This window comes from Ambystoma mexicanum, chromosome 4q (genome assembly GCF_040938575.1).
Source record: "Ambystoma mexicanum isolate Mex_15411 chromosome 4q, UKY_AmexF1_1, whole genome shotgun sequence".
Classification (NCBI taxonomy): Eukaryota; Metazoa; Chordata; class Amphibia; order Caudata; family Ambystomatidae; genus Ambystoma; species Ambystoma mexicanum.
In genome coordinates this window covers 231,881,654-231,908,356 of record NC_090928.1, presented here as the reverse complement: position 1 = coordinate 231,908,356, position 26,703 = coordinate 231,881,654, and the positions used below count along the sequence as shown (strand labels likewise).

The following is a 26,703-nucleotide window of genomic DNA, read 5'->3' as shown; positions in this document are numbered from 1 at the left end:
TGTAGTGAAGTTCGTGCGGTTTGTTGTGCTGGAGGTTTATGGTTGTGTTTGGTTTGGAGTTTGAGAGGTGAATGCAGAGAAGGAAATTGTTAGTGGTATTGGTTAGTTGGTATCTCTACCCTGGATTGACCAGTTGGGCTCGTGTAATCATACCTGTACTTGATAGACCTGTATAGTGCGAGAAAGGCCTATCAATGTAGTTTGGAGAACAGACAATGCAATTTGGGAACGGCGGCCCTGCTAAGTTTGAGGCACCTGTAGAGTGGGAGAGAAGCCTATCAATGCAGTTTGGAGAGCAGACAATGCAATTTGGACACGGCGGCCCTGCTAAGTTTGAGACACCGGTATAGTGGGAGAGAAGCCGATCAATGCAGTTTGGAGAACAGGCAATCTAATTTGGGCACAGCGGCCCTGCTATCAGTGCAGTTTGGAGAACAGACAATGCAATTTGGGCACTGCAGCCCTGTTAGCAATGCCTTTTTGGGCGACGACGGGTGAACACTTTGGTAGACATTGGTTTAGCCCAATGGCCAGGCATCTAGGGTAGAGAGCTGTACCTCTCCCGACCCCCAGCCCCTCTACGTTACCTTGCTGGTTGACGGCTGGCCACTGGGTTGGCTTCCCCTGCAGACACCTGCTGACACCCCCTGGAGTCGCCTCCGTTGGAGTCGCCCTTGTCCTTGGGGCCCCTAGCCGCTGGGGGCTGCCAGGCAGAGGGCTGCCCTGGGAGGACCGGTGATGAAGTGTGGATGCACCAATGGGAGGGAGGGAGGGCGTAGGAACTGGATGCACCAATGGGAGGGAGGGCGGGCGGGCGGACTGGGGAACCAGGAAGGGGTGCGGGGAGGGAGGGGATGCAAGGGCCTGCTCCTGGGCATGGGCCCACAGGTTACAAGGCTAAAACGGACACCAGGTGAGTGTTTCAACTGGGCACACACTCACCACGCTCCAAGGGTCTACAAACGGAGCCGTTGGGAACTTCTAAATATACACATTGGCTATTGGGTACACTTCTAAATGCAACTTTCACATGTTTAGGACAGAGTTTCCACGTGCAAATATACTGCAGGAGTAATGAATTTACATGTTTTGTTAGATGAGTGGTAGGGTAGTATGGCCTGAAGTAGTTGCCTCTGGCCCTGCCCTTGCCACACTTACTTGTTGTTGGCTTCTTGCTTCTCCTGCGGATACCTGCAGATACGATCTGGAGCCGTCCACCGTATGAGCCGTCCTTTGCCTCGGGTCCTTAGCCGCAGGGGCTGCAAGGGCAGGGGGCTGCCCTTAGACGGTCGGTAAGGGTCTGGGTTAGCTAGTACGAGGGCCAATCAGGGATGGGGGGTGGGCTGGGAGGGCGACTGAGGACCAGGAAGGGGGGGCAGGGAAGCGCTGGGCCACGCGGGTCCTGGGGCTACAAGAAAACACTAAAACCCACGCAAATGGGTCACGGGGGCGCTGGCGCACTCACCTGCTCCTCAGATGGGAAAGGGGAGCAGGTGCACCAAACGGGTCGCTAGACCCAGCAGCCAATCAGGGATAGGGGGGCGGGCTGGGAGGCGGGAGCGCGATAGAGGACCAGGAAGGGGAGGCAGGGAAGCGCTGGGCAACGCGGGGCCTGGGGCTACAAGAAAACACTAAAACTCACGCAAATGGGGTCGCGGGGCGCTGGCACACTCACCTGCTCCTTGGATGGGAAAGGGGAGCAGGTGCACCAAACGGGTCGCTAGACCCAGGCAGCCACTCGCCAGCAGCCAATCAGGGATGGAGGGCGCGCTGGGAGGCGGGAGGGCGACGGAGGACCAGGAAGGGGAGGCAGGGAAGCACTGGGCCACGCGGTTGCTGGGGCTACAGGAAAACACTAAAACCCACTCAAATTGGGTCGCGGGGGCGCTGGCATAAAGCAGACTGCCTAGCGGCTCTCCTACAATTCTTGGAGGAAAACTTCTGATATCATCGAATGCAATGGATATGTCCAAAATAAATTGGGTCAACATGGCCAGGGCTAGTGTGCACCCCTGTTTCAGGCCTTTTGATGTTTTTATGGGCTCTGACGGGTGACCACTTTTGTCCGGCCTGACTTGTAGGTTAGTGTTTGTATACAACACGGTCAAAGCTTCTGTCACATCCCTCGGGCAGTCCCATTCTCTTAACTACTTCCAGAGTTTGTCTCTTTCTATGGTATCAAACGCCTGGGCGAGATCGATTGAAGCTAGGTAAACTTTTCCCTTCTCCTTCGACTTCACACTTGATTTTATTAGGTAATTAGGAACAGGCTTGAATGTTAATTCCTAATTGTTTACAGAAAATACCCATGTCTCAAAGACAGAACCAGATGTCTTGACAAAGCTAGCCCAATCTAGTCAACCTACTAGGTATTGGGTGCTGCAACAGTCTTTCAGCTATGAGGATTAATTGGACTCCATGTGCCCAAAACAGATGAGATCACTCTATATTAAGCTGTGCCCTGGGATTTTACCTGTGCGATCTTAAGGAACAAGTGGAGCGGAAATGTATCACCAATGTATACATTTTGCCCAAATGAAACTGAGTACTGTTCATTTTGTACTGACGTGCCCACAATATATGAATCTAAGAACAATCCTGAGACCTTTTTTCAGGGCTCCATTTGTCAGAACTACTGCAGAGGCTGTTACTCTGCAGTACTGCCAATTATAATCTTGCAGCTCACGTGACAGGCAATTACCTGCTTAAAACTTGAAGGAGGTCTGCAAAGATGTCCAAACTCCCTCGGCGAAGCATTGCAACCTCGGAACTACTTAGTGACCAGCAACGAGAATTATTCTAATTGCATTAGAGTCCATATACAAGTGTCAGTCTTGGCTTGTACCAGTGACCCGAAGTCTTTCAATTTGATAGCACATTGTTTATTATCATGAGGTTATATTACAGTATGGCTGCTTTGTTTATGCAATTTTGAACTGGCTTATAATGCTAAAACATCGTACATGTTTATGCATTTTTTTTATAGCCTTCGTATTTTGTAAATTGTTAACTTTTTAAAGTATTATGTATTGCTTTTATGGCATTGTTTTGCCGAAATAAAGTTGAACCGAACTAAATTGATCTCATCTGGCATCCAGTACTAAAAAGCATAAACTAGGTGCATGTAGTTTAACAACATGGGGATTAGACCACTAATGTATAGTTTAGCAATGATGAATGGATGACAGTAGCCACAGAATATAACCAAATTGCAACCTTGTTACAGAAGATATTGCATATAGTCCTACGCCAGATGAGTGGCATAAGTGTTTTTTGTATGGCAAGCAGTCAACATCTTTCAATGGACACAAGGCAGTACTAAAGCCAGGCATGGACGTGCTGCAGAGCTTTCTCTTACTTTTTCCACTTCACCAGTGGTGCGATTGGAAGGGAGGTGACCCCTTGCCATCTTAAAGCAGATGCAGAGATAATACTCTTTACCACATACCAGACAATGTAGTCCTATCCTAGGCAATGTACGCAGCCACTCAAAATCATAAACCTCTTGCACAACGAAGATCTGTTCCCAAATAACCTGAAATTTGACCTTATTCTCAGCTATATAGAACCCATTTTCTTCACCAAGCAATTGCACTCTATAACCAACCTTCTCTTAATCCATTCAGCCATCGTAAGTTTTGTTTCACCTTTGCTCCAAGCACACATCCCCTTTATCACTAGTCTCAAATAATGCTAATATTGTTTCAAACATTAGAACGTGATTCAAGCTGTCCTATTGCAAATGCTTGACAACATTCTAGGCCACCTACATGTTGAAGCATGTATCCATGTCCTTTTTGCCCTCTGCACTTTTTGTAAGCACTGACATTCATGTTCTAGTGGGCATTACTCAACTCCCTTTCTAACCAAGCCCAATTAATCCAAATTGAAACTTCCTATTCCCCATTTCATAAGCACACTGAGCTTTATCCTTTGAGCCAGTCGTTTCTCTGAAATCATTCCTCTTGGCATTGGCATTGGTATTGTGGGTTGGACTCAGCTTTACTTGTAAATAAATGCCTCCCTCTTTCCCATTGCAACAATTACATTCTGAATGACCTTTCCTAACTAGTTCTGTGAGATTAAATCTGTGTCTGAAGGAAAGCAGGACAGTTCAGAATGATTTCTAAAGCATCCATATAGAAGCAAGCCTTCTCTTTTCTTTTCTGAACCCACTCTGTCAGCTGTAGGTAGAGGCTTAGAGCTCCGGAGGGATATGTCTGTGGAGATGCTTTGTGCCAGCATTTGCTCTTTAATTCTTTTTAGGCTGACCTTTTGTGTTTAAACTGCTGGGAAAGAATGAATGTGAGTTCCCACAAAGTTACTTTGTCCTTAGTTGATGTATCCTTGTCCATGGAAACCCCCGCTCTGCCATTTGCAGCTGTCTCAAATGCATGAATCGGTAATACAAGACCTGAATGTTCAGTTACACAATGGCAAGCTCTGTCCACTTTGGGTGCAACACACTACCCTGTGGACACAGTTGGAGTTGCAGTAGTTCCCCTTCCAATTATTCCCGATTCTTACAACATGACAAGGCCTCATACAGTCTCATTGTCAAATCTCTGGCAAAACATTAGCACAAGAGCTTTGGAATTTGGGAGCCCATTCAGACATCATGTTGTACTGAGAAATGTATCTATCTGGTCGAGGTGCTTAGATCAATATCACTCCCCCCTGCTTCTTTCTCAGTGGTTTCAATTGAAATCATAGCTCTCATCTGTCAAATTGAGCGGATAACAGTGTTATGGCTCTGCTCATCTTGAAGCAGCATGCACAGGTCCTGCAGACAACTATGTAGCGCTTCAACCTAGTGGATTTGCACTTTGCCTCAATCTGGAGTTAAAATAGAGAGATTGGACTGTGCCATTTGTTAGTGAAGGGAACAGACAACCCCATTTGTACATTTGCAGAATTCCCCGACTGAAGCCATGTAGAAGATAACACATCTGATCAATTTCCAGTAAAACACCATCACATAACTCAGAATTTCAAGTAGGCATTTGGGCGTAAATTCTCTTTTGCAGTGAGAATCACCAGAGGATCTCAGTATGAGTCCTCAAGAATTCTCAATCAACAGTCTGTCAATCCAATATCATCTCACAAACAGGTTGATTATTTTGGTGGAGGTTTTTGGAAGGGGTACTATAGCAGCCGTTTACAGCCACAGTACATGGTTCTACTCTGAGCATTTTTTGGGGCTTTTTGTATTGTCACTTGTCAACCTATCATTGGGATTAGTTTATGCCATGATAGGTGGGGCGGTATTGGCCTATGACTTGCCATCTTGGAAGGGGCAAGGCATGGGTGGGACGATGTAGCCCTGAATGCCCTTAAGCAGCCAATAACGACAGATGCTGTCTGCTCAAGTGAGGTCTGACGCTTTGGGTAAGTGTCAGGCAGAGAAATTCCCACCAGTTGTGGGACATCCTTCAGGGCTGGTAATATCTCACACACTCCTACCAGCAAGTATTTCACTTGCTTAGGGATTTTGTAACGTACTGTAATCGCCCACACAAGGGTCACCCTTCCATGCCAAAGACTTCTTAGGGCTCCTAATAATTTCTCTCCTAGCATATGGGATATCTCCCGCAACAGCCTTTTGGCGCTTTCCTCTTTTCTGCATCTGGTCTTGGCCAATGTCTGGGCTTGGCCATTAGGCTTTTGGCTTCCTCTACATCTTTCTCTGTCAGTGTTTTATCTAAAGCTCCAGCGAGCTCTTAGATCTCTCTTCTTCTCTTGCTGGTGTTCCAGCAGCTCTTTCTGTGACTTTTCCTCAGTGCTTCCTGCTTCCAAGCCAGCATTTTGGTCTGTGACATTGAAGGTTGAGCACTGAGCTCCTTTATGGGGTTCTTGATTGCTTGAATGATCAATTATTGTATTGCTTCCTCTCATGCTCTGTCTGTGGGTCAATATTCCCTATTGGATTCCTTTCTCCCTCAGATTCCTCATCCAACAGAAAGAACATTACCAAAGGTAAGTCATTTGTTCAACTAATCTCTCGTTGACTGGTGTTCGCTGTGATTTAGTGAGGGTTTTCAAGTATGCTTATTCAATATTCTCCTGTTGGTCATACTGTTTTCTACGGCTGAGGGCTTAGTCGTGCTGCCATTTTGAAGTCTGGCGCAAGCAAGCTTCTGTGCATGCGGCTCTGTGGCATGAGCAGACATCTCATTGGAGCTTCTGAGAGTGCTGTCAAGGGCTCATGCATACTGTGAGTGGGACTGTATTCTCTGTTTTAAGAGAAGGGTGAGAATTGGGCTAGATGCTGACTTCTGAGTGCAGTTGCTTCATCCCAAAGAGCTAATGGCACTTAAGGGTCCATCCTTTTCTCGAACACTCAAACCCTATGTTCAGAGGATGTGGGAGGTACAAAGGTGGAGGGATGCCAAACCATGGGCTAAATCAGCGAAACAGGGGAAGAGCAGACTTGTATTACCCTTACCCAAGGTAAGTAGGGGGTTGTAGAGTTCATGGAGCATCTACACCTATTGAGAGTACCAAAGATGGCCTGTGCCACAGTGATGTTTACTCGATGCTGAGAGGTGGGTTTTGGGCAAATGGTAGAGACGTCCTAACACAAGATTTCTCTATCTTTATACATTCACTCAGATGCTAATTTGATTTGGTTCTGTGCCAACCCTCCCCACCCCCCTCAAACCCCAACCCCACTACTCCCCCGCCCATCCTAACTCTGCTGGACAGAGTTTATCGTTGATGCAGACTTTTTATATGTAATCAACACTAACGGATTGCGTTCTCCCACAGATTCTTCATCTTGATGGATGTCCATCCAATGTCAGCTGCTGAAAACATTTATTCGACCGGGGGCATAGTGTGGCTCCACAAAGTCTCTCGACTCCCTCGTGTTTGGCATGCCACTCCTCTACTCGGGCTGTGACATTGATCGCTGTACTAAAGGGAATGTACTATGTCCCCTTATCTCGGTTCCTTTTTTTCATGCGCTCAGCACACTATTCAGAACATCATAGCTCGATTACTTTTATTCGATTGAATTCTTGAAACTCCAGAATGTCTGGGCCTAAACTGCCCGGGTTCTGCGGAAATTGGGGACGGCTTCATGGATATTTCCCGTGATGGGACAGAGATTGCTTGCCAGGCACTCTAGGTTGGATTGGGTGCAGCGAACTGCGTTTATTGTGCCATAGGCACGTCAACAATGCTACGCAGATCAGCCGACCTTAGGGGTTCGGGTTTTTCCTGAATGTCCAAGCAAAGCTCCTCGATCTGACCTTCGACAGAGAGCATTTGTTTGGTCCTAAAGCGGCAGAGTCCCTTGAAGTTTAAAGAGTCAAAATTGACTGAAGAGATACCAGCAGAGCAGCCTGCAAAGAAGAGTTCTGCTTACGGATCAAGAGAATGAGGCTACATGTGAAACTCCACCCTCCCTAGAAGGGCGCATCTTCCCCAGGCCAAGCAGGCACAGCGTAGGAGAAACAGAGGAGTATCAAGACACTCTTCTGCTGTCGCATTGACGGCACCTGCATCTTGAAAACCTCTCTGAGATCTCTCTTCATGCGTCTCTGGTTGGAGGGAGAGTCTCTGGTTTCTTGGGCAAATGAAAGGGGATCACATCTGAGGCCTTGGCCCTACAATTGGTCCAGTTAGGCTATTGCCTGCCATTCGTAAAGTGACCACCGGATAGACCTCCACTGCCCTCCAGACAGCCTAAAGGGGAACTCCAGGAGGAACTACTAGCCCTTCTGTTAAACGGAGCATTGGACGAAGTGCAACCCACGGAGAAGGGTTTGTGCTGCCGCTCTTGATATTTCCTAGTTCCCAAGAAAGGGGGCAGACTGCATCCCATTCTGGACCGCCGGGCCTTGAACATATTCCTGAGGAAAGACAAGTTCAGGATGGTCCCTCCGTGGATTCTCCAGGATCTACAGGTCCAGGACTGGCTGGTGTTGCTGGACCTTCAGGACACCTATTTCCACTTGCCTGTCCACAGGAAGCACAGCAATTCTTGTGTTTCTTCATTGGGACTTCCATTACCAGGTGCTCCCTTTTGGCTTGACCTCTGCACCCTGGGTTTTTACCTAGTGGATGGCAGTGGTGGCGGTCAATATCCAGAGATCCGTTGTCTTCATATTCCCATACTTATACTGCTGGTTGATCCGAGGTCGGTCCCCAGAGCAGTTTTCAAGGCACCTTGAGGACACTTTCTCCCTGCTACATGACTTGGGCTTGTCCCTGGCTTTATAGAAATTGCAAGCATCTGCATGTGTGGCTCAGAGAGGCTCAGGTACGGGGACTAGGACATGTACGATGTGGTATTGGAGGCAGTGTTGGCTGCACGCAGGTTGTCCACTAGCTTGTTGCATGCGCGCAGATGGAGAATGTTTGTGGCATGGTGAAAGGTGAAGGGAGTAAGACCCTATGTCGCGGCCTACCTCTACAGTGGTGGAGTTTTTTTTGGCCCAGCCAAGTCAGGCCTACAAGTGGGTACAGTAAAGGGATACCTAGCAACCCTTTCTTTGTTTCAGAGGACTGCAGAGCAAGGTTTGTTACCCTTTCCAGTTGTGGCCTGGTTCCTTAAGGGCTTTAATTTGTTTTTCTCCTATGCCTTTTGCATTCTTTGATTAGGATTTGAACATGGTTCTGCCCTTTTTAATTGTGGTTCTGTTTGAGCCTTTATTTTCTACTCCTATCACCTTGAAGACCGACTTTTTGGTGGCGATCACGTCTGCAAGTCGGGTCAATGAGTTGCAGGCACTCTTTGGAAAGGCCTCTTTTCTGAAGTGTTACAGAGAGAAGGTATCCCTGCAGGTTTGCCCAATGTTTTTACCTAAAGTGATGTCAGAATTCCACTTGAGCCAGAGTATAGATCTTCAGGCATTCTTCCCTGCACCCCTCCTGTCTAAGGATGAGGAGAGGCTCCACAGGCTGGATCCTAAGAGGGCGCCAAGTTTTTACCTTGGCACAACGGGCTCCATTAGAACAGATGATCAACTCTTCATTGCATTTTTGCAATTCAGACTGGGGCAGGCTGTTACAAAATTAACCATCTCCCGATAGATGGCTTTATGCATCTTAGATTTCTAACAGAACTCAGGCAAGGAGATGACTTCAGGGCTTAGGGCCCACTCATGCAGAGTGGTGGCAGCTGTTTCAGCCCTCCAGAGGGGAGTGTCTGTAAAGGACATTTGTTCGGCGGTAACATGGTCTTTTTTACACATGTTTGCTAAGCATTACAGCATAGACATTGCCCAAAGGGCCGATGCTCGTTTTGGGAGAGCGGTCCTCGAAAGTTTCTTGGTGTGACTTCCATCCCTCCACCGTCGTGGACACTGCTTTGGGTGTCTCAAGATGAGGAATCTGTGGGAGAATGCAACCCATTGAAGGATACATTAGTCATGTTCTTTTATGGAATCTTCTCACAGATTACTCATCGCCCGCCTAGCCTACCCTGCTGGAAGTTTGAGTCTTATCTGGTGCCTATTGTCACACTTCTATATGCAGACGACAAGAGGAAAACATTTGAGGTAGGGGAGAATCCCAATTAGTTACCCAAGTTGACCCTTGTTTCTGGTTTGTTCCTCTCAGAAAATGCTGGATGGACATTATCAAGATTAGGAATCTGTGGGAGACTAATCCATAGAAAGAACATTACTCATGTAATTTCTCCTTTTGGGCATATCCTTTGACCTGTAACAAAGAAGGAGTAACACATGACTTGGACCGCCTCATACGATTTATTGTGCACAAACAAACTGAAAGGAGGCAAAGTGTGAAACTAAGGATGAGTGTGGCACCTAAAGTAAAAGTTGCAAAAGAAGTGATAAGGGAGGGAAGGTTTGTCAATATGTCTAGGCCAGCCTCTGCCAGGGTCACCAGAAAATGTAAATAATGTTCTTGTAGCAACAGTCGGCATGTGAAGCACAGTGACTGGCAGTTCTGTGTCAGCTCTACATTCTTGAGAGCTTGTGTCTGTGAAGTAATCACTGATGAATGTCCATTTGTCCCTATGTGTCATGGGTGATTGTGATGCCATCTTATTTCTAGCCTCCCACCAAGGGCACATTCTTGGCAGATCTGGTTTCCGCTTTCTTTACACCCATGCACAACATTGGGGGTGTCTCTGGCTCCTAGACTACCTCAAGAGCCATGGGGGTCAGAAGTTGTTTGCCCCCCAATGTTGGACAAGTATGCCAAGTATGCCAAGTTGTGGTTTGTAGGACTTTATCTCTCATCAGTTCTGGTTGGGCATGTTGTTGATCTCTCAAGGTTTTCCCACAAGGTTGTTCTGCTCAAATCACACAAGCTCTTGGGCCCAGGCGAAGCAGGACGTGACCGCTCCTCAATCACCTTCCACAGTCCGTTGATGTGTTTACTTACTACAATGGGGCCAATTGCTACCTTCTGATGCCTTTCTTACTCAGGCCTGGGTTGTCCACAACAGAGAGGACTGCCGATTTACCTTCCCGACCTCTGAGCTTTCTCTACCTCTTCTTTATCTGTCTCTGGGTTTCTTTTCCTTCCCTCCTGGCCAATGGTTCTCTCCTTCTCACCACACTTTCCTCCTAACCCCTCCTCCACTCTCGTGGTTTTCTTTCTACCTCATTGCTACTCTGATAGTTCATCACTTCTCTCTCCTTTTTCTCTTCAAACGTCTTCCTCCCAATGGGTGTTTCTCTAGAGGTAGTACTCCTTTGACTCTTCCCCTTTCCTCTGTAAATTTGGGCTATTCCCAGGGATCGAAATAAGGATTTTATTAGCAGGAGCTAAAAGCAACTCCTGGGTATCTAGCATCACAAAGTAGGCAGGAGCTACTTCTGCGGAACCAGGAGCTATCTATAGCGTGACACAAATGTAACTCCCGTATGAGAGGCCAACTATTCGTTTTCATCCACCTATTTTGCTTCAAATATTCTTTTGTTGTTTTCTAATGATCATTCATTCACTTTCCCAAAATTAGTTGTCACATGTGCAGGTTTGAATTGTACTGGGCGCCCTGTGGAGCTAAAATTAGCCCTTGGTAGCTGTTGCTTTAAAGTCAACCAGGCTCTCCAAGGCAATAACCAGGAGATAAATAGCTCTCGGCAGTTTCGAACCCAGCATTCTGCCCAATGGGATAAGAGCATTGTTCCAAAGCGTCAAAAAGTTTAATTTTGATCAAAGCCGGGTGCATGTAGAGCTCGGCTGCCTCCACAAGCATGTCTGCGGACTTCTTAGCTCGGTCCTTTTCACTCCATGGTCTGAACTGGATGTGTGTGGCTCCGCAGGTTTTGCGCTACTACTTTTTGTTATTTCATTTTTTTTTATCTTCCGAATTTCCTCTCCCCTTATGCCTGGGTTCTTCGGCGCCTGTTCTCCCTCTCCCTCTCCCTCTCCCTCTCCCTGGCCAAAAGGGGTTTTCTGCGTGCACATTTTGCGACTGCCATTTACTAGTTATAGATCCACACTCTTGAGGGTTTGGTATAAGACCACAGTTGGAATGTGTGCTTGTAGTGACTTGTTCTCAGTCAGGCCACTCGGGACGTGCCTTCTGAGGTGGGAGAATGTTTTTTTTTGCTCAATCCCATTTTTGTGAATTCGATAAGAAACTCAGGGGGGTGAATGACTTTTCAGGGCACCCCGGTTTGGTGACCTTTTTCTCTGGTTGCTGATTATGGGAGGGGTATTTGACGAGTTATGGGATCTTGTCACTTCTCCTGAGAGCGGATCCCTTCCTTGTGAGGCTCAGGAGGTGAACCCCCTACGCAACATTCCCTCTAGGGGTGGTGGCAAGTGGGACCTCACTGGGAGAGACTCCCCTCCTGTTCCGTCAAGGAACTGCCTAAATCCCTCGGTAAAAAAAACCCATATCACCAGAACTCACTGTGAACCATCCTAGACGTCAGTGTTTGTTATTAAAACATCACAGAAAACCAAATGTAATGAGAAGAAGAGTGTGAAAAAAAATAAATGAAGAGTACTCCATGGTTGGAAGCCAACTACACTGAGACGAAAATTGAGTGAGTAATAACAAAGGACTACAGATCTACGCTGGCGAGGACCCAAGTATTCCTCCTAAAAAAAAAAGAGGAAGGATTAATGTGCAATATTGGTGTAGCCTGGGAAGCTTGAACCTGGGAAGAGAAGAAGCCTGGATAGTTCAGGAGGCCCTCTGTCGATAGGACTCATGCAACCAAGAAGAGAAAGCGGCGCGGAGCAGACAGACGGCCGAACTGTGTCTCTGTGAAACAGCTTGAGGCGGTGGTCTGACACAAACACAGCGATCCGGCTGGTCCTTGAAACTCTGCTGAGACCACAGGAAAACAGGCTCTGCTGAGCCATGCAGAATAGGAAGAACGAAGCAACGCAGACTGCGTTTGTTGTAGCAGAGTGAGCCCGGAAAACGCTGCGGTTTTTCTTTCCAAGTTTCTCAGGCTCCTCCGAGCAACAGAGCAACAGAAGGAAAACCTACTAAGAAAGGTTAGGTCGAGCCGGAGGAGCCTGAGAAACTTGGAAAGAAAAACCGCAGCGTTTTCCAACACAATAACGTTGTATTTATGTTTGCGGTCGCTTCAAAAGCAACCGCAAACATAAATACAACGTGTTTAAAGCTGCGGTTTTATTTCTAAGTTTTCCGGGCTCCTCCAGCCCGGAAAACTTAGGAAAAAAAACGCAGCTAGTGCTTATTTTTTAAAAAAAAAATAAATAGCACTTAACGAGATTCAGCTGCAGCTTTCCTGCTCTGGTCTCCAGTCCCCGTCCTCCGCCTACAGCACTAATGAAGGGAAAGCCACTCGGCGGTAGCCTTTGTTTACTACAGCTGGCTGGCTTTTCCTTCATTAGTGCCGCAAAAGCAAAAGCCAGCACAGGAGGGCCTCCATTTCACAAAATGGCTGCTACCCTGTGCTTGCTTTTTCGAATTTTGAACTTGAATAGCTCAAAATTTTACATAGAAGGTTTTAAAATGGAGAATGCTAGTATTTTTTTTTATGTGGCCTATCTATTTTTTAAATACAATTTTTTACTAGACCATCCCTTTAACATATCGGTTATAATGCGCACTTTCGGTTTCTAACAGTTCATAAGGTAATACATTCACTCTGCAAACACACATAGTAAAGTCACTTTAGGGGAGGAAAATGGTTAGTGTAACATTAGCCTGTTTCAAGTTTCTAGAGATGGTTCCTTCGCACCGCAAGTCTTTTAAGTACAAAAATGCAACCCTAGCTAAAGGCAATATGTGGAGGGCTCAAAGTCTTGACAAGCAGCAGTATACGAAGAGTTCCAGAGGATTTGTTCCAGTCTCTAGTGTTACAGAAGCAGCAAGTAACAACTAACCAGGACAACCTGTACAAGGACTTGATAGGACACAAGCAGCAGCTTGAGTCGGAGGTAAGAGGGGTGACTCTGGACACATCTACATACAAGTTTGTCCTTTTATGCAACTTGCTTGCCTCTCACTGTCACGCCTGCCTACTCTAGTGTCCTGCTCTAGTACCTTCACCTCCCTCCTCTCCCACCTACTCCATGGTGCTCTCTCTCCTATCTTCTCTAACTGCATCTCTATCGACAATCCTGCTCTCCTCACTAAATCTGGTAGGAAGAAGTTTAAAAAGGACCTCCTTGTCTCCAACCCATGCCTCCCCATCGCCGTCACCTACACCAGTGTTTCCTCTAAGGAAACTCTCACCGACATCCTCTTTGTCGTTCCTTCGCCAGACCTATGGACCCTTCATATGTTGTCTGTGCTCTCTCCCTTCTCCTCTTCTCCCATTAATGGTGGCACCCTTTGGGACGCTCTCCTGGCCGCCTTCGATTCCTCTAAGGTCATCATTAATGTTTACTTGAAAGGGACAGTCTTGGTCCAAGGCCCTCAGGCTAGCCTTTACCTCTTTGATAGACGCTTCCAGCGCCTCATCAATTTCCTTTCTTCTCCTGCTGTCCCCTCTCCCCTTTCTGGGGCGAACTCTCCTCCCCCTCTTCCTCCTCCTTGGCTCTTGCCTTCTCCTCCCCTCTCTTCGCCCACTCAGGCTCCTTCTATACCTCCGAAGGGTGTACCTTTGACCTGTACGCCCCCTCCCTCCATCCCGGAAGCCCTCCTCCCCTCCGGAAGTCCTTCATGGATGGCAACCATCTCCATATTGCCACTCTAAACTCTCGCTCTGCTGTCAAAAACTCCTCTATCTGCCGTCTCTTGGAGGAACTTGACTGTGATGTCCTTGGTCTGACCGAGACATGGTTCACAGCCAGCTCTGTCACTTGCTTTGACACGCTCCTACCTGACGGCTACAAGATCCTCTCCGTGCCCTGGTCCAACCGTTCTGGATGGGGTGTAGCCCTGATTTTTCCCCGAGTGGATTCCCACCTCTGTCACTCCTATGCAGTCCTACTCCTCTTTCGAATGCCTCGCCTGCAGACTTCTCCCCCCCAGCCATTCCCTTACTGTGACTACTATCTATCGGCACCTGGTCACATCTCCTCCTTCCTCTGAGTGGGCGGACCTCTCCTCCTCACTTCGGGCCTCAACCACTCAACTCCTCCTTCTTGGAGATTTCAATGTCCACCTGGATGCCTCCTGTCCTCCCTCAGGACTCTTTTGCGACCTCTTTGACTCGCTCACTCAACATTCTCCCCTCTGGCCCAACTCACTCTGCAGGGCACACTCTGGATGTTCTGATCTTCTCAGACCTTCCCCTCTCTGTCCCTCTCCTGGAGTGATCACTTTCTCCTCCCCTCCCACCTCACCCTCCCTAGCCCTCAGGCCAAGCCACCCTCATCACTGCCACCCACCTTCTCGGTCATCCACCCCATGAAGCGCGTGTCAGTTGAGGCTTTTGCCGCCACTTTCTCTCCCCCTCCTACCCCTTTGGCTGGCTCTCACCCTGACACAGCCCTCTCCACGCTCCACTCTGCTATATCTGATACTCTTGATATCCTTGCCCCTGTCATGAGAACCCGCCTGAAGCCCAAAGCCAAGTGCAACTCCTGGTACGACTCAGACCTCGTCACCCTAAAACGCAAGTGCAGGGTGGCCGAGAGGAAATGGCTTGCTTCATGTACATCCTCTGACAAACTGGCCTGTCGCCGGCTCCAAAGGCAATACCGGCTCTCTGTCCTAACCAAGAAGAGAGCCCATATCCAAGCCCGCGTCTCCTTGCGGCATCCAACAAATCGGCTGAACTCTTTAAAATCTGCAAGGAACTGGCCAATCCTGCCGCAGTCTCTACCTCTCCTGTCCCTTCCCAGGCCCTCTGCATGGCACTGGCTTCTCACTTCATTTCAAAAACTCAGGACATCCTGTCCTCACTCTCCTCCTATTGCCTCCCACCCTCTATTCCCTGCTCTTCCTTTGGCCCTTCTGCAGCCACCTCCTCCCTCCTTCTCTGCCTTTCCCCTTTTCTCTGCAGACAAGGTTTCTTAACAAGTCTGATCTATGAAAGTCTCGTCGAAACAGGTTCACCCCTGTTCCTCCAAAACTATCAAGGACCACATATACTCCCTGGATCCTGCCCTTGCTGATTTCTATCATCACTCCTTCACCACTGAAGTCTTCCCATCCCCCCTGAAGCACTCCCTTGTGCACCCTCTTCTTAAGAAACCCTCTGCTGACCCCTCCTGCCCGGCTAACTATCGCCCAATCTCCATCACTCCCTTCCTGGGCAAGCTCCTGGAGAAGCTGGCCATCTCCCAGCTTAATCACCACACTGAATCTGTTGGTTGTCTTCATGACCATCAGTCTGGCTTCAGAGCTGTCGGAGCATGGAAACTGCTCTCCTGAACATCCGTGAGGACCTGCTCTGCAATATTGACTCTAACACCCTGTGTGTCCTCATCTTGCTTGATCTCTCTTCTGCCTTTGATACTGTCAACCATGCCGTCCTGCTCAACTGTCTCCGTGATAACCTGGGTATCACTGGTCAGGCTCTGGCATGGCTGACTTCTTTCCTCTCCGACCGACCCGCCTAGGTCCAACTTGGATCCTTCCTCTCCAATCTTTTTCTCTACCTGTGGTGTCCCCCAGGGATCTAACCTCTTTCCCTGGCTGTTCAACCATTACCTGGCACTCCTTGCCCACTGCATCGCCGCTCTCTGCCCCAACTTTCAGTGCTATGCGGATGATACCCAGCTCATTTTCAGGCTACCCTCGGCCTCCTTCTCTCCTTCCTTCATCTGTGACTGTCTGCCATCCAGGAGTGGTGTGCTGCCAATGACCTCTGCCTTAATGCCAGCAAGACTGAGATTCTACTAATCGGCACACCCACTCCCTCCTTCCCTGCAGCTCTCTGGCCGGCCTCTCTTGGCCCTCTTCCTGCTCCCACCTGCAAAGCTAAAAACCCCGGGGTCATCTTCGACTCCACACTCTCCTTCTCTCCTCACATCTGACATCTCTAAGAAGTCACACTATCAGCTGCACATCCTCAGAGGTATTCTTCCTTTCCTCTCCATCTCCCGGAAGCTCACTGTCTCCAGAGCCCTGGTTCTCTCTAGGCTGGACTATTATAACAGCCTCTATCTAAATCTGCCTGCTTATACTCTCCGCCCTCTGCAACTTATCCAGAACAGGACTGCGAGACTTGTCCTTGGCCTCAAGCCCAGGGATCGTATCTCTCCAGGACTGAAATCTCTGCACTGGCTCTCAGTGGCTGCAAGGATTAAGTTCAAAACCCTCTGCATTGGTCCACAAGGCCTTCTGGGGCCCGGGGCCGCAATACCTTCAACTCTCTTCCTAAATATCTTCCTTCTCGAGCTCTTCGCTCATCCGCCTCCAACTCCCTCAGGGTCAGTCGCTTCTCCAAGCAACAAGTTGGTGGTAGATCTCTCTCTTCGGCTGGAACAGCCTTCCTTCCTCCATGAAACTTGAGGAGACCCATCTCCGGTTCCGGAAGCACCTCAAAACCTTCCTCTTTGCTTCTGCTTTCTCTCCCCAGCTCCCCTGCTGAATTCCTGACAGAAACTGCACTGGTTACCTGGCCACCCTTTCTGATCTTGGGCCCAGGCCCTGCCAGTTGCCCACCTGCACTGCCTCCCTGGCAATGCCTGCTCCTGGGGACTGTTTTCTGAATCCCTACAGTCCCCCTACCAGCACTTATGTCTTTCCTTACCTTGCACTTGCCACCAGCTGGCCGTTTTTTTAAATCTTATTTATTCTACTTTCCCATGTACTGCACTTTCCCCTCTCCCTTCCCCCATGCACTTTTCCCTTTTCCCTTTCCCATGCACTTGCGCTATCTGAATGACACCTGGCCTAGTAGGATCGTTTTCTGTCTTCCCTTTGTTCCCCCCTCCCTCGTCTCATCGCGCCTTGAAACACTTGTGTATAGGCACGTTATAAATGTCATATCATATAAAGGCAACGCTCTGGAGCGACTTCTTGAAATCAGGTAAGCAATAACTTTTTCCCCACAGTACCTTAGCGTAGAAGAAAATGTTTGTGCTGGATGCTCCTCGATGTTGCAGCTCTGGCCCCGACCTCCGGATTCTTTGGTCTGATGACTGAAGGCAGGACAATGGACGAGATCTTTCAGCAGCAGTCTATTGGGAGGACCTGGGGCATGGCTTTCAGCTACTTCTTGGCTAACTCTGCGGTATTGGTGGCTTTTCTGCAGCACCAACAAAGGACACGGATTACCCAGTCAATCTTCTAGCTTCCTGCAGTCCCACACTCTGATGAGGTGGTCTGGGCAAGTTGAATTGGATCTCTAGAATGTCCTTATGGGTTCAGCAAAGATTTGGACAGATTCGATCTTTCCATGACAATGCATGGGAAATGGGGAGTAGGTCTCCTGCTATTGGGCTTCCGCAGCTCTGGAAAATCCTAGGACCCTGGGAGATGGCTCAATTCAAAGTTTGTCTTGGAACTGGTTGTTCCCGCCAGCCAAAGGGAAGGCGTCTTCCTCTTTGGAGCGCCTCTGTCGCACAGAAAACGGGGTCAGGATATCAGTGGCCCCTTCATGTTGTTTCAAAGGGTCTGCAGGCATCCCTGGTTGTCTTCTTCGGTTACTTCAGCTTGCAGTGGTTGACTTGCTTTTCACTCCAGAAGCCTCACTATATATACGTCCCGGCACACACTCCTCTGCAATCCCGCTCAGCATTGTACAGAAAGGGGTGTTTCGCTGTCAAATCAGGACAGCCAGACCCTCTGTGGGAGCTGGTCCTATTCAGGCATTCTGGCAGAAAAAGGATAGGGGGGTGGGCGACTCCTCCCCCACTTCTTGCCTGCCCAGACACACTGGAGCCTGGGCAGGGATACCCAAAGGTTCCTGGCCAAGGCAAGACACACACACGGACTTCCCCCTCCCAGAATGGTGGTAGAAGGGCTAACACATGACAACCACGCAAGTAATGGTGAAAAAAGAAGGGCAGTCCCAAGTTGGTACTTGGGTGCCCCTATTGTGCACTACTCAGACTATGGACATAGCCTGTGGTATCAAAATTACACAATAGTTGGTAGAACACGTCCACTACTACCAGCCATAACTAGGAGATGGTCTAGGACTAAAAAGAATCCCTTTGGCACTCCACTGTAGAATATAGAGTTTTGGGAGAGATTCAAAGTATCTAAGAACTGTAGTTACTCGAGGCTATATGTTATTTGGCATTTATATAGCGCTCTATATATCTGGTATGACCTCAAAGCGCTTGTGGGTTGAATGCCTTTGGAGGACAGTAGTCCAGGTCAGTCGACGTAGTAGGGTAGTGTGGAATGCTTGGGTGGGGGTAGTGAGATATTAGTTGAATGTGTGCAGTCAGGTGATTGGTTTCCGAGAATGCATTCTGGCCGCATTGGGCCTGTATAGGACGAATAGGTATGGAGCTAGGCTGATACTTTTTTTTTCCTTGGTGTATAGCTGCGTTCTTGCAGGATGTTGAGGGGATCTTAGAGTAATGTTCGTATGTGAGCAACTATGCTGATGAAGGGTATAGTTGTGTTCTATTGTGTGTTGGTGAGAAGTAGAGCGTGAGCTTAAGAGTAGGAGAGGGGAGTGTCTGGAGTGGGTGTTATATTCTATAGACTCATGCTAATATTCACAATTCTATCTAAATGTGGTGCTGGCAATATTCGTAATCCTGTCTAGATGTGACACAAGCTAATATTCACAATTCTGTCTAGATGAGGTGATGGCTAACATTTACAATCTTGTCGAGATGTGATGCAAGCCAATATTCAGTTCTATCCAGACGTGGCGCTGGTTAACATTCACAATCATGTCTAGGTGTGACGCAGGCTAGTATTCACAGTTCTGTCTAGATGGAACTCCGATAATAATCAAACTTCTTACTAGTTGTGTAGCTGCTTAGAATTAGTGGCCTGGTCAGCTATCTTCTGAGGGTAGGTAGACTGTCGGGGCTTCCGGAGTAAAGCGATTGCTCTACTCCTCGCACATGCCACACCTACCTTGTTAGTCGCTGCTGGTTGACTGCTGGCCCTGGCTTCTGCAGACACTATAGGGAGCCGCCACTTTCGGAGCCGCCCTTTGGCTTGGGGCCCTTAGCCGCAAGGGCTGCCCGGGCAGAGGGCTGCCCTAGAAGTGTGATATTTATGGGGCCTGTAGACCAATCAGGGAGTGGGCGGGCTGGGAGGCGGGTGGAAGGTGGGAACAAGGGAATCCGATGGGGAAGAGGGTCGAGGAGATGAGGGCGCGATCGCGGGCGGGGGGGTGGCTTTTAAAATGGACAAATGTAATCCTACAGGGGCGCGAGAAATTATCTTAAAGGAGGACCCCAAGGGTACCCAGCAACACTGCCCATAAGGAGCTGTGTGCTGCAGTAGTAAAACACAGATGCCTTTAAGAGCTATGGTGCAGACAGACTCCATAGTATAGGTAGAAAACAAAGCATATAGTTCCAAAAGAGAGGGCTCATAAGAATGAATGAGTGGAAAAAGGCTCCACTCATTCAGGATTGAAAGAAAAGATCAAGAAGTCCAGCAAAAAGTGTTGGGGCTCTCACTAGGAGAGGGGATAAAGCATACAAATTATAAATCTCCCTAACAAGGGTCAGATACATTTGGACACTAGGTCATCTTTCTTCAGTTTTAGTTGCTAAGCAGGAACATTCTCGTTAGGATAGGAAAAGAGAGGCGTTTATCTCATCCTTCTTTAATTTTAATAAATGGCAAACATTGCGAAAACGACAACGTTGTGTCCGTCTTGCATTTCTGGCCCCTCACAAGAGTCTCCAGGTCTTCACAGTTCAACCACCCTCTATCGTCATCTCTCCCGCTCTACCACGCAGGAGGCTTATAGGGGACTCTCCCAGGTTTATGGCAGTGGCTCCCAGCGTCGTCATCCCCCATCCAGGACGCACACCCCAAAGCAGAACTAAACCGACCCAGGACCTGTGCCCCTACTTCTACACCCCAGTGGGAAGCCGACTATCAAACTTTGACGATCAGTGGCGAAAGATGTTCCACTGTCAAATGGGTGCTCGATGTCCTTCAGCAGGGCCACGTTCCTCCTGTCATGAGATGAGAACTGCATGTGGCTCAGCTGCTAAAGTATGTTAAAGCCATGCTAGGCAAAGGGACAATAGAACCAGTTCCTCAGCGACTACGGAGTGTACTCCAGATACTTTCTGGTACGGAAGAAGGGTGGCGCCCAATCCTAGATCTGTAGCGCCTGAACAAGTTCCTCCAATTTCAAAAGTTCAGGATGGGCATGTTGCTGCACGTTCTCGACCAGGTATTTCCCTGCGACCCTCTACTTGGAAGATGCCTACTTCCACATCCCCATTCATCGCAAACACTGGAATTTCCTGCGGTTTGTCGTTCAGGGATGACATTACCGATTCAAGGCCTTGCCCTTCGTTTAAAAATCTGCCCCAAGAGTATTCACTGAATTGCTGGCTCCAGTGGCAGTGCATTTGCCCCTCAAAGGAATCCACGTTTACCCTGAACTGGCCCATCCAGTTCCGCGCGACTGTCAACCCAGCACACTGCAGAGACCATCCAACTTCTGACTTTGCTTGGAGTCTCAATCAACTATCCGAAGTCTTGCGTAGTGTCATTGCAGAACGCACGGTTCCTAGGTGCCCAGCTCAGCACATTCTCATGTCTGGCGTCTCCCTCGGATGAGAGGATGAAGGCCCTCCAGGAAAAGGTCCAACGGCTGTCGCCAGCTTACATGGCAACAGTGCGGTCATCCAGTCGTTGCTGAGGATGATGTCTTCATGCATCCACCGGTCCCATTCTGCAGGCTTCAGATGAGACCCCTTCAAGAATTCTTGGATGACAGGTGGCAACTGATGAAACCTATGCATCAAGCCTCTTTGAATTTTCTGTTGTGGATGGCCACCTTCCTGGTGGCGATCAACTCAGCCAGGTGGGTCGAGGTGATACAGGCCCTCTCCTGTAAGCTTCTGTTTTTGTCCTTCCACGCTGCTAAAGTGGTTCTACGACCTCATCCTTCTTGTCAAAGGTTCAGTCGAACTTTAATCTCAACGAACCTTTGGTTCTGCCAGTTTTCTTTGTGAATCATTCTTCCCCTGCTGAAAGGGCTTTGCATTCGCTGGACGTTGCGCATGCCTTGAAGTTGTTACCATGTAGGATTTTTGGAAAGAGGTCTCATCTTTTTGTCAATTTGGGACCTGTGGGACATCGGAAGGCTCCGTCTAAGGCTTCCATCTCCAGGTGGCTCTCCAGCTGTATGATGCATTCCCATCGCCTGGCCAACAGACAGCTTCCTGGATGGTCGAGAGCCCATTCCACCTGAGCCATTGCAGCAACAACAGCGTTTCTCTCTGGTGTTCCCCTGCTCCACATTTGCAGGAGTGCTATGTGGAGGTCTACCACACCTTCACAAGATACATCTACGTTGACAGGGATTCCAGGGAGGAGTCCCAGGTCGGCCAAGCAGTGCTACGCAAACTGTTTGCTTGAGGTGAGTCTGTTTATTTATTTTTGCGTTTGTAGAGCACGCAAAACCTGCAGACTTCCAGGTGCTGGTTACAGAAGGGATGGGAGAGGGTGAGAGTGTGGGGGGAGGTAGGGTTAAGGAAGAGCAAGTTACACAGAACGGGGGGATGAGGAGGGGAGGGCGGGTGAGGGAGAGCAAGTGAGGAGGGCTCACAGGGAGGGGGGGAATGAGGGAGAGCAAGGTCCAGGGTTAAGTGTATTGCTTCTGTGAGCCTTGCACCTCCCGTGGTGGTTGTGTAGATGTGCTGCTGTGTAATCGTATTAATGAGCATGTGAATACATGCACGATCCCATGCTGGAAAAGGAACAAGTTACTTACCTGTAACTCTTGTTCTCCAGCATGGGTCTTGCATGGATTCACATGAAAACCCTCCCTCCTTCCCCTCTTTGGCTCTTCTTGGTTCATAATGCCATGTTACGTGCGCTACCAAATCTGAAAATAGTCACCAGGGGTGGAGCTTAGGAGGAAGAGTTCCATTGGCTGGGGCAGTATGTCCCAAAGCGGCACTGATAGGCTATACAGAAGACAGCAGTTTTTTTGTTTAAAGTTAAACTGCTTTAAATTTACAGAGGATTCCCAGCCGGACTGGCAATATTCATGGGCATGTGAATCCATGCAAGAGTACTGCTGATTCTAACGGCTTATTAAGAGTTATTAAACAATAAACAAGATGCTTTATTCACTCCATCCCAGGTCTACAGTGGCATGAGGCATTTAGATGGCAAGAAGTCAAGTGTAAAATTGAATTCACAGTTTCAAATGCTTAAAAGGGTTTGGTAAAATGGTGTGCGAGAAAACACATGAATTCTATTTTAACATGCAGTTCACTTGAAACATGGACTTTCAATGAACAGTCAAAATGGGTTTATGGTAAATCAGTTAGAACTAGAATGCATCTTATTATGCCACCCTACAAACAATTTTTCCTGCCCCCTAGCTGTTTCTGACAATGTAGTTTAACAAGCTTGGACGCAATTGTCAAGAGCATTAAGCAAAGTGAAATTCACAATCTCATTTCAGTACTAATAAAATGAATAGGTTAACAATATTCTGTCTTTGTACTCGTATAACAGGGCAGCCAAACATACAATAGGCTATTCTACCTGTCCAACTAGTCTAGTTTGCCCCTGCTGTCTGGGCAGAAACAATCTACTCACAGAAATGCAAATAGACTGGCTCAAACCTCTTATTTTCAAAACTGGATGTGCTTTATAAACCTTATGGGATAATCTTCGATATCAGATCCATGTGTTCCACATCTGTGGATACATCACTTATACTCCCTTCCTGTGCCCTACCTCCAGTTCTTAGCATTCAATAAAGTCTGTCATGGGATGAATAACAATATTCAAGTTGATTGCAGTATTTCACAAAAAATCCTCACACAGCTCAGCTTGGCAAGTGATCTTTGGCAAACATCAAAATCAGAGGTTAAAGCAATCCTCCGGCTCTGCTCTCAGCATCCCTGCTCTGCCATCACTCATTCAGACGAGGAGGGACCTTTAATCTAGATGGAAATCAACCCACCTTGGTCGCAACCACATGTCAAAGGCAGTAAAAATGCTGCCCTACAGGTCAGCTCTGGGATGCCGGATCGTACCCACTCCCCTGCTTTTGTAGGGCAACCCGGTCTTGATAGTTCTGCCTCTCCCGAAATCCCTCCTGCACCCCCACTGCAGACCCACCCCAGGACAGTGGACTTGTACCTGACCCATATTATACGCAACTGCAGGCCAGGAGAGCTAACTATTTCAGTGGCCAGACCCAATATCTGAGCTTCAAGGATAATGCTAATCGAAATGCCAGCAAATGCGAGGAAGTAGCAGAAACATCTGATGCAAGCTGCATAGAACTCATTTAGGGGCACTGGGGGAACTCTGAAGATCGCTGAGTCAACTCTACTGACCCCTGATGGAAGTCCACACTCGCCCAAACCACACGAGAAACATACGCAAAAACTTCTATATCATTGCTGAGCTGACTTGCAAAGTACTGATAGGCCATCAGATGCACTAAAAAAGAGAGACTGAAAGGGGGTGGGGGTGCGAGACACACGGGAGCGGCTGAGAATCCAGAACATCCCCAGCTGATTGTAAGGTAATTTAAAAACAGGATGGGAGATCCCCCTCCTTATAGGTTTAGCCCACTCCGAGTAGTTAATGTGCACCTGGACTAATAAACACCAACCATCCAAATTAAGCACTTCTTCATAATCCTGGGGGCAGTTACCCCTGGAAACCTACTTCTGGGGGCTGGTACTGGAGGCCCATCAAACCCCTCACTTCCATTCAGTCGGTGTGGGTCATTGAGAATGTTGTGGCGAGCAGTGTTACATTGTGAGCCATAAGAAGTAATTAGGCGAAGCTGCAGGTCAGAGACCACCACAGAGGAGGACTTGTTAACCGAGGAGAGGGCCGTAGTAACCCAGGTGGAGATGGTAGTAATTGAGGAGGGGGTGGTAGCATCTGGAAGATGGTTGGAGCCAGCAGAAAAAATAAGAACAGAGTAGTGAAGAGGCCAACCCCCTAGTAAGCAAAAACAAAGGGTACAAAGAGGCTGGGTTATCTCAAGGCAGACTGAGAAGACTGGAGCAGTAACAAGACCTAGGTAATAAATACAGTGGGAGGAGTAAGTCTATCACACCCAGTGTGAGAGACTTGCATTGTTTTGGTTTATCTTTTATTTGTATTTTCTGGAAATAAAAAAATGAGAATGTTTTTGAAACCTCTCCCGAGTCAGTCTTCTGTGCATTATACATAGGCCGCCTGACAGTGTCTATTGCTGAAATTTGTGTAACCTCAGAGTTAGAAATAGGCCAACCAGCCAAACATTTTACTGTCTGAAAAAAACATAATGAAATATCAAAAGTTTAAAAAGGCTGTTTTGATCCCTTTAAGCTCTGCTAGTTATCACTCCCCCTTGATGCCCGCACTGAATGATGTACTGATCTCCCCACCACCCCTTCATCCTTCTCTTCAATCTGCAATTCATACTCCTACATTTAAATCTGACTGTTAACGTTAATTGTGGAAAAACATTGCTGCAATATAGCAAAACACATTCTAATACACAATTTGGCAATATTTGTTAATCTTGGAAAATGTGTTTGAGTTTTTAGGATTTGGCGCACAACTTAGAGACATTCATTTTTAAAATTTGAATAATAGTGTCTTGTTCCAAAATGACAGAACGTAATGATGATCTATTACAAATGAAAGAAAATGGGCAGAAGTCGATTGTTTATGTATGAGTGTATTTAATCTAATGGAAAGTTATCTTCTATGATCCGGATAGTGAGCAAAAGAATCTGGTAGAGACTCTCCTGGGATATTGGACGGTAGAGAGAGACTCCCAGGGCCCCCCTTGTTTGTGCACATGAAGTAGCTTTGGGTTCCCACCCTAAGTTACTAGGGTAATCCAGAAGTGGACCCCTTGCTCAATGTTCTTAGAGGGGCACAGCTCCACCTCACTGACAAGGCTCAGCCAGGCCGAAACGCGTGTCTGGGGTTGCTGTTGGTACTCTTGCTAAGAAGAGATTTGCCTGGCATTTCTGTGCTGGATTGCCCTTGGGCAGGACAAAGACTGATGTGTAACGCACATTTATCTTCTGTGAAAGGGATAGTGAGCTAAAGAATCTGTTTGAGACTCTCCCGGGATATTGGCCAGTAGAGAGGGACTCCCAGGACCCCCCTTTTTTGTGCAAAACGTAATGATTACCCATTACAAATGAAAGAAAATGGGCAGAAGTTGATTGTTTATGAATGCGTATTAAGGCTAGGAGAATGGGAAATGGGTGGTGCAGGAGTATTGCAAAAGGATGATATTGGGATACCTCTGTTTTTTGGTGGGTGCATGGATTTGTCTTATTTTTCTTAATTTTCAACAAAACTTAATTTTCAAAATCCTACCAACTAGTTTTCATGTGGCGCTCCCTACATTTTCAGCCAAAATAAGATTCTATCCATGTATTCCTGCACAATAATTTTGAACAAATTGCGTGGATCTGAAATGCGCAGTAGTCCCAGATTCTGATTTTCCTTACTTAACTTCAACCGTGACTCACAACTGTCTTTTTTGCTGTCATTGTGACAGTCTCTGCTAACCCTTTGACTCCTCTTAGGACGTATGTATGCAGCATAAGAAACATCCATTATTTCAATAGGATACATGTATGTCCTAAATTAAGAGCAGAGCAGGTCAATCTGTGTGCCTCCAACTAGTCCTAGGCACCATGGCTCGACATTGTTTTTGGCCATGGCATTCTCGTTTCCCAAGTGGTCAGTAGTCAAAGGGATAATTTCCCATTGGATAAGGTTCAAAGGAACTGAAGGCACAGCCGTATCCCACTCCAATCAGAGCCTCTCGGACTGTGGACTGCTCACCAATTACTGTCCACTTAATTGTACCCAATGTACACATTGTCCTGCTTACTGGAACCTCCAACTCCCCTCGGACACTGGAGAGTTCAGGAAAGTAAGACTTCCTTTTTTATTTTCGGGTACCTCTTTTAAGCCTTTTCCTCTCTACAGTTCCCTCTTCCCTTGCCTGTGGTCACACCCCCAAGATGTGCGGTGAGGTCAAGTACAAACATATTCTCCTCCTCTGACTTATTAATGACTGCACGAGTATGCTGACAGTGCAAATCGTTGCTCAGTGTGCATTAGGTGGCTGAAGTGGAACAGATCCTGCCAAGAGATATGTTAGGTAAAAGTTTGGCAATGTCTGAAACTCTGTAAAGCAGCAGTGAAACATGACTGCTGCATCGTGTACAAGGTGTGTGTCAAAAATGGGGCAGTCGCATATCATTTTTCAGTGGCCAAAAATGATGGGC

The 26,703-nt window shown here is 47.7% G+C and overlaps 1 protein-coding gene across 1 annotated transcript in view; it reads left to right on the top strand.

The window, feature by feature from the left end:
- The window catches only part of REV3L (REV3 like, DNA directed polymerase zeta catalytic subunit), a 1,615,620-nt gene that overhangs the window by 676,329 nt on the left and 912,588 nt on the right, over positions 1–26,703 (top strand). The window lies entirely within an intron of this gene.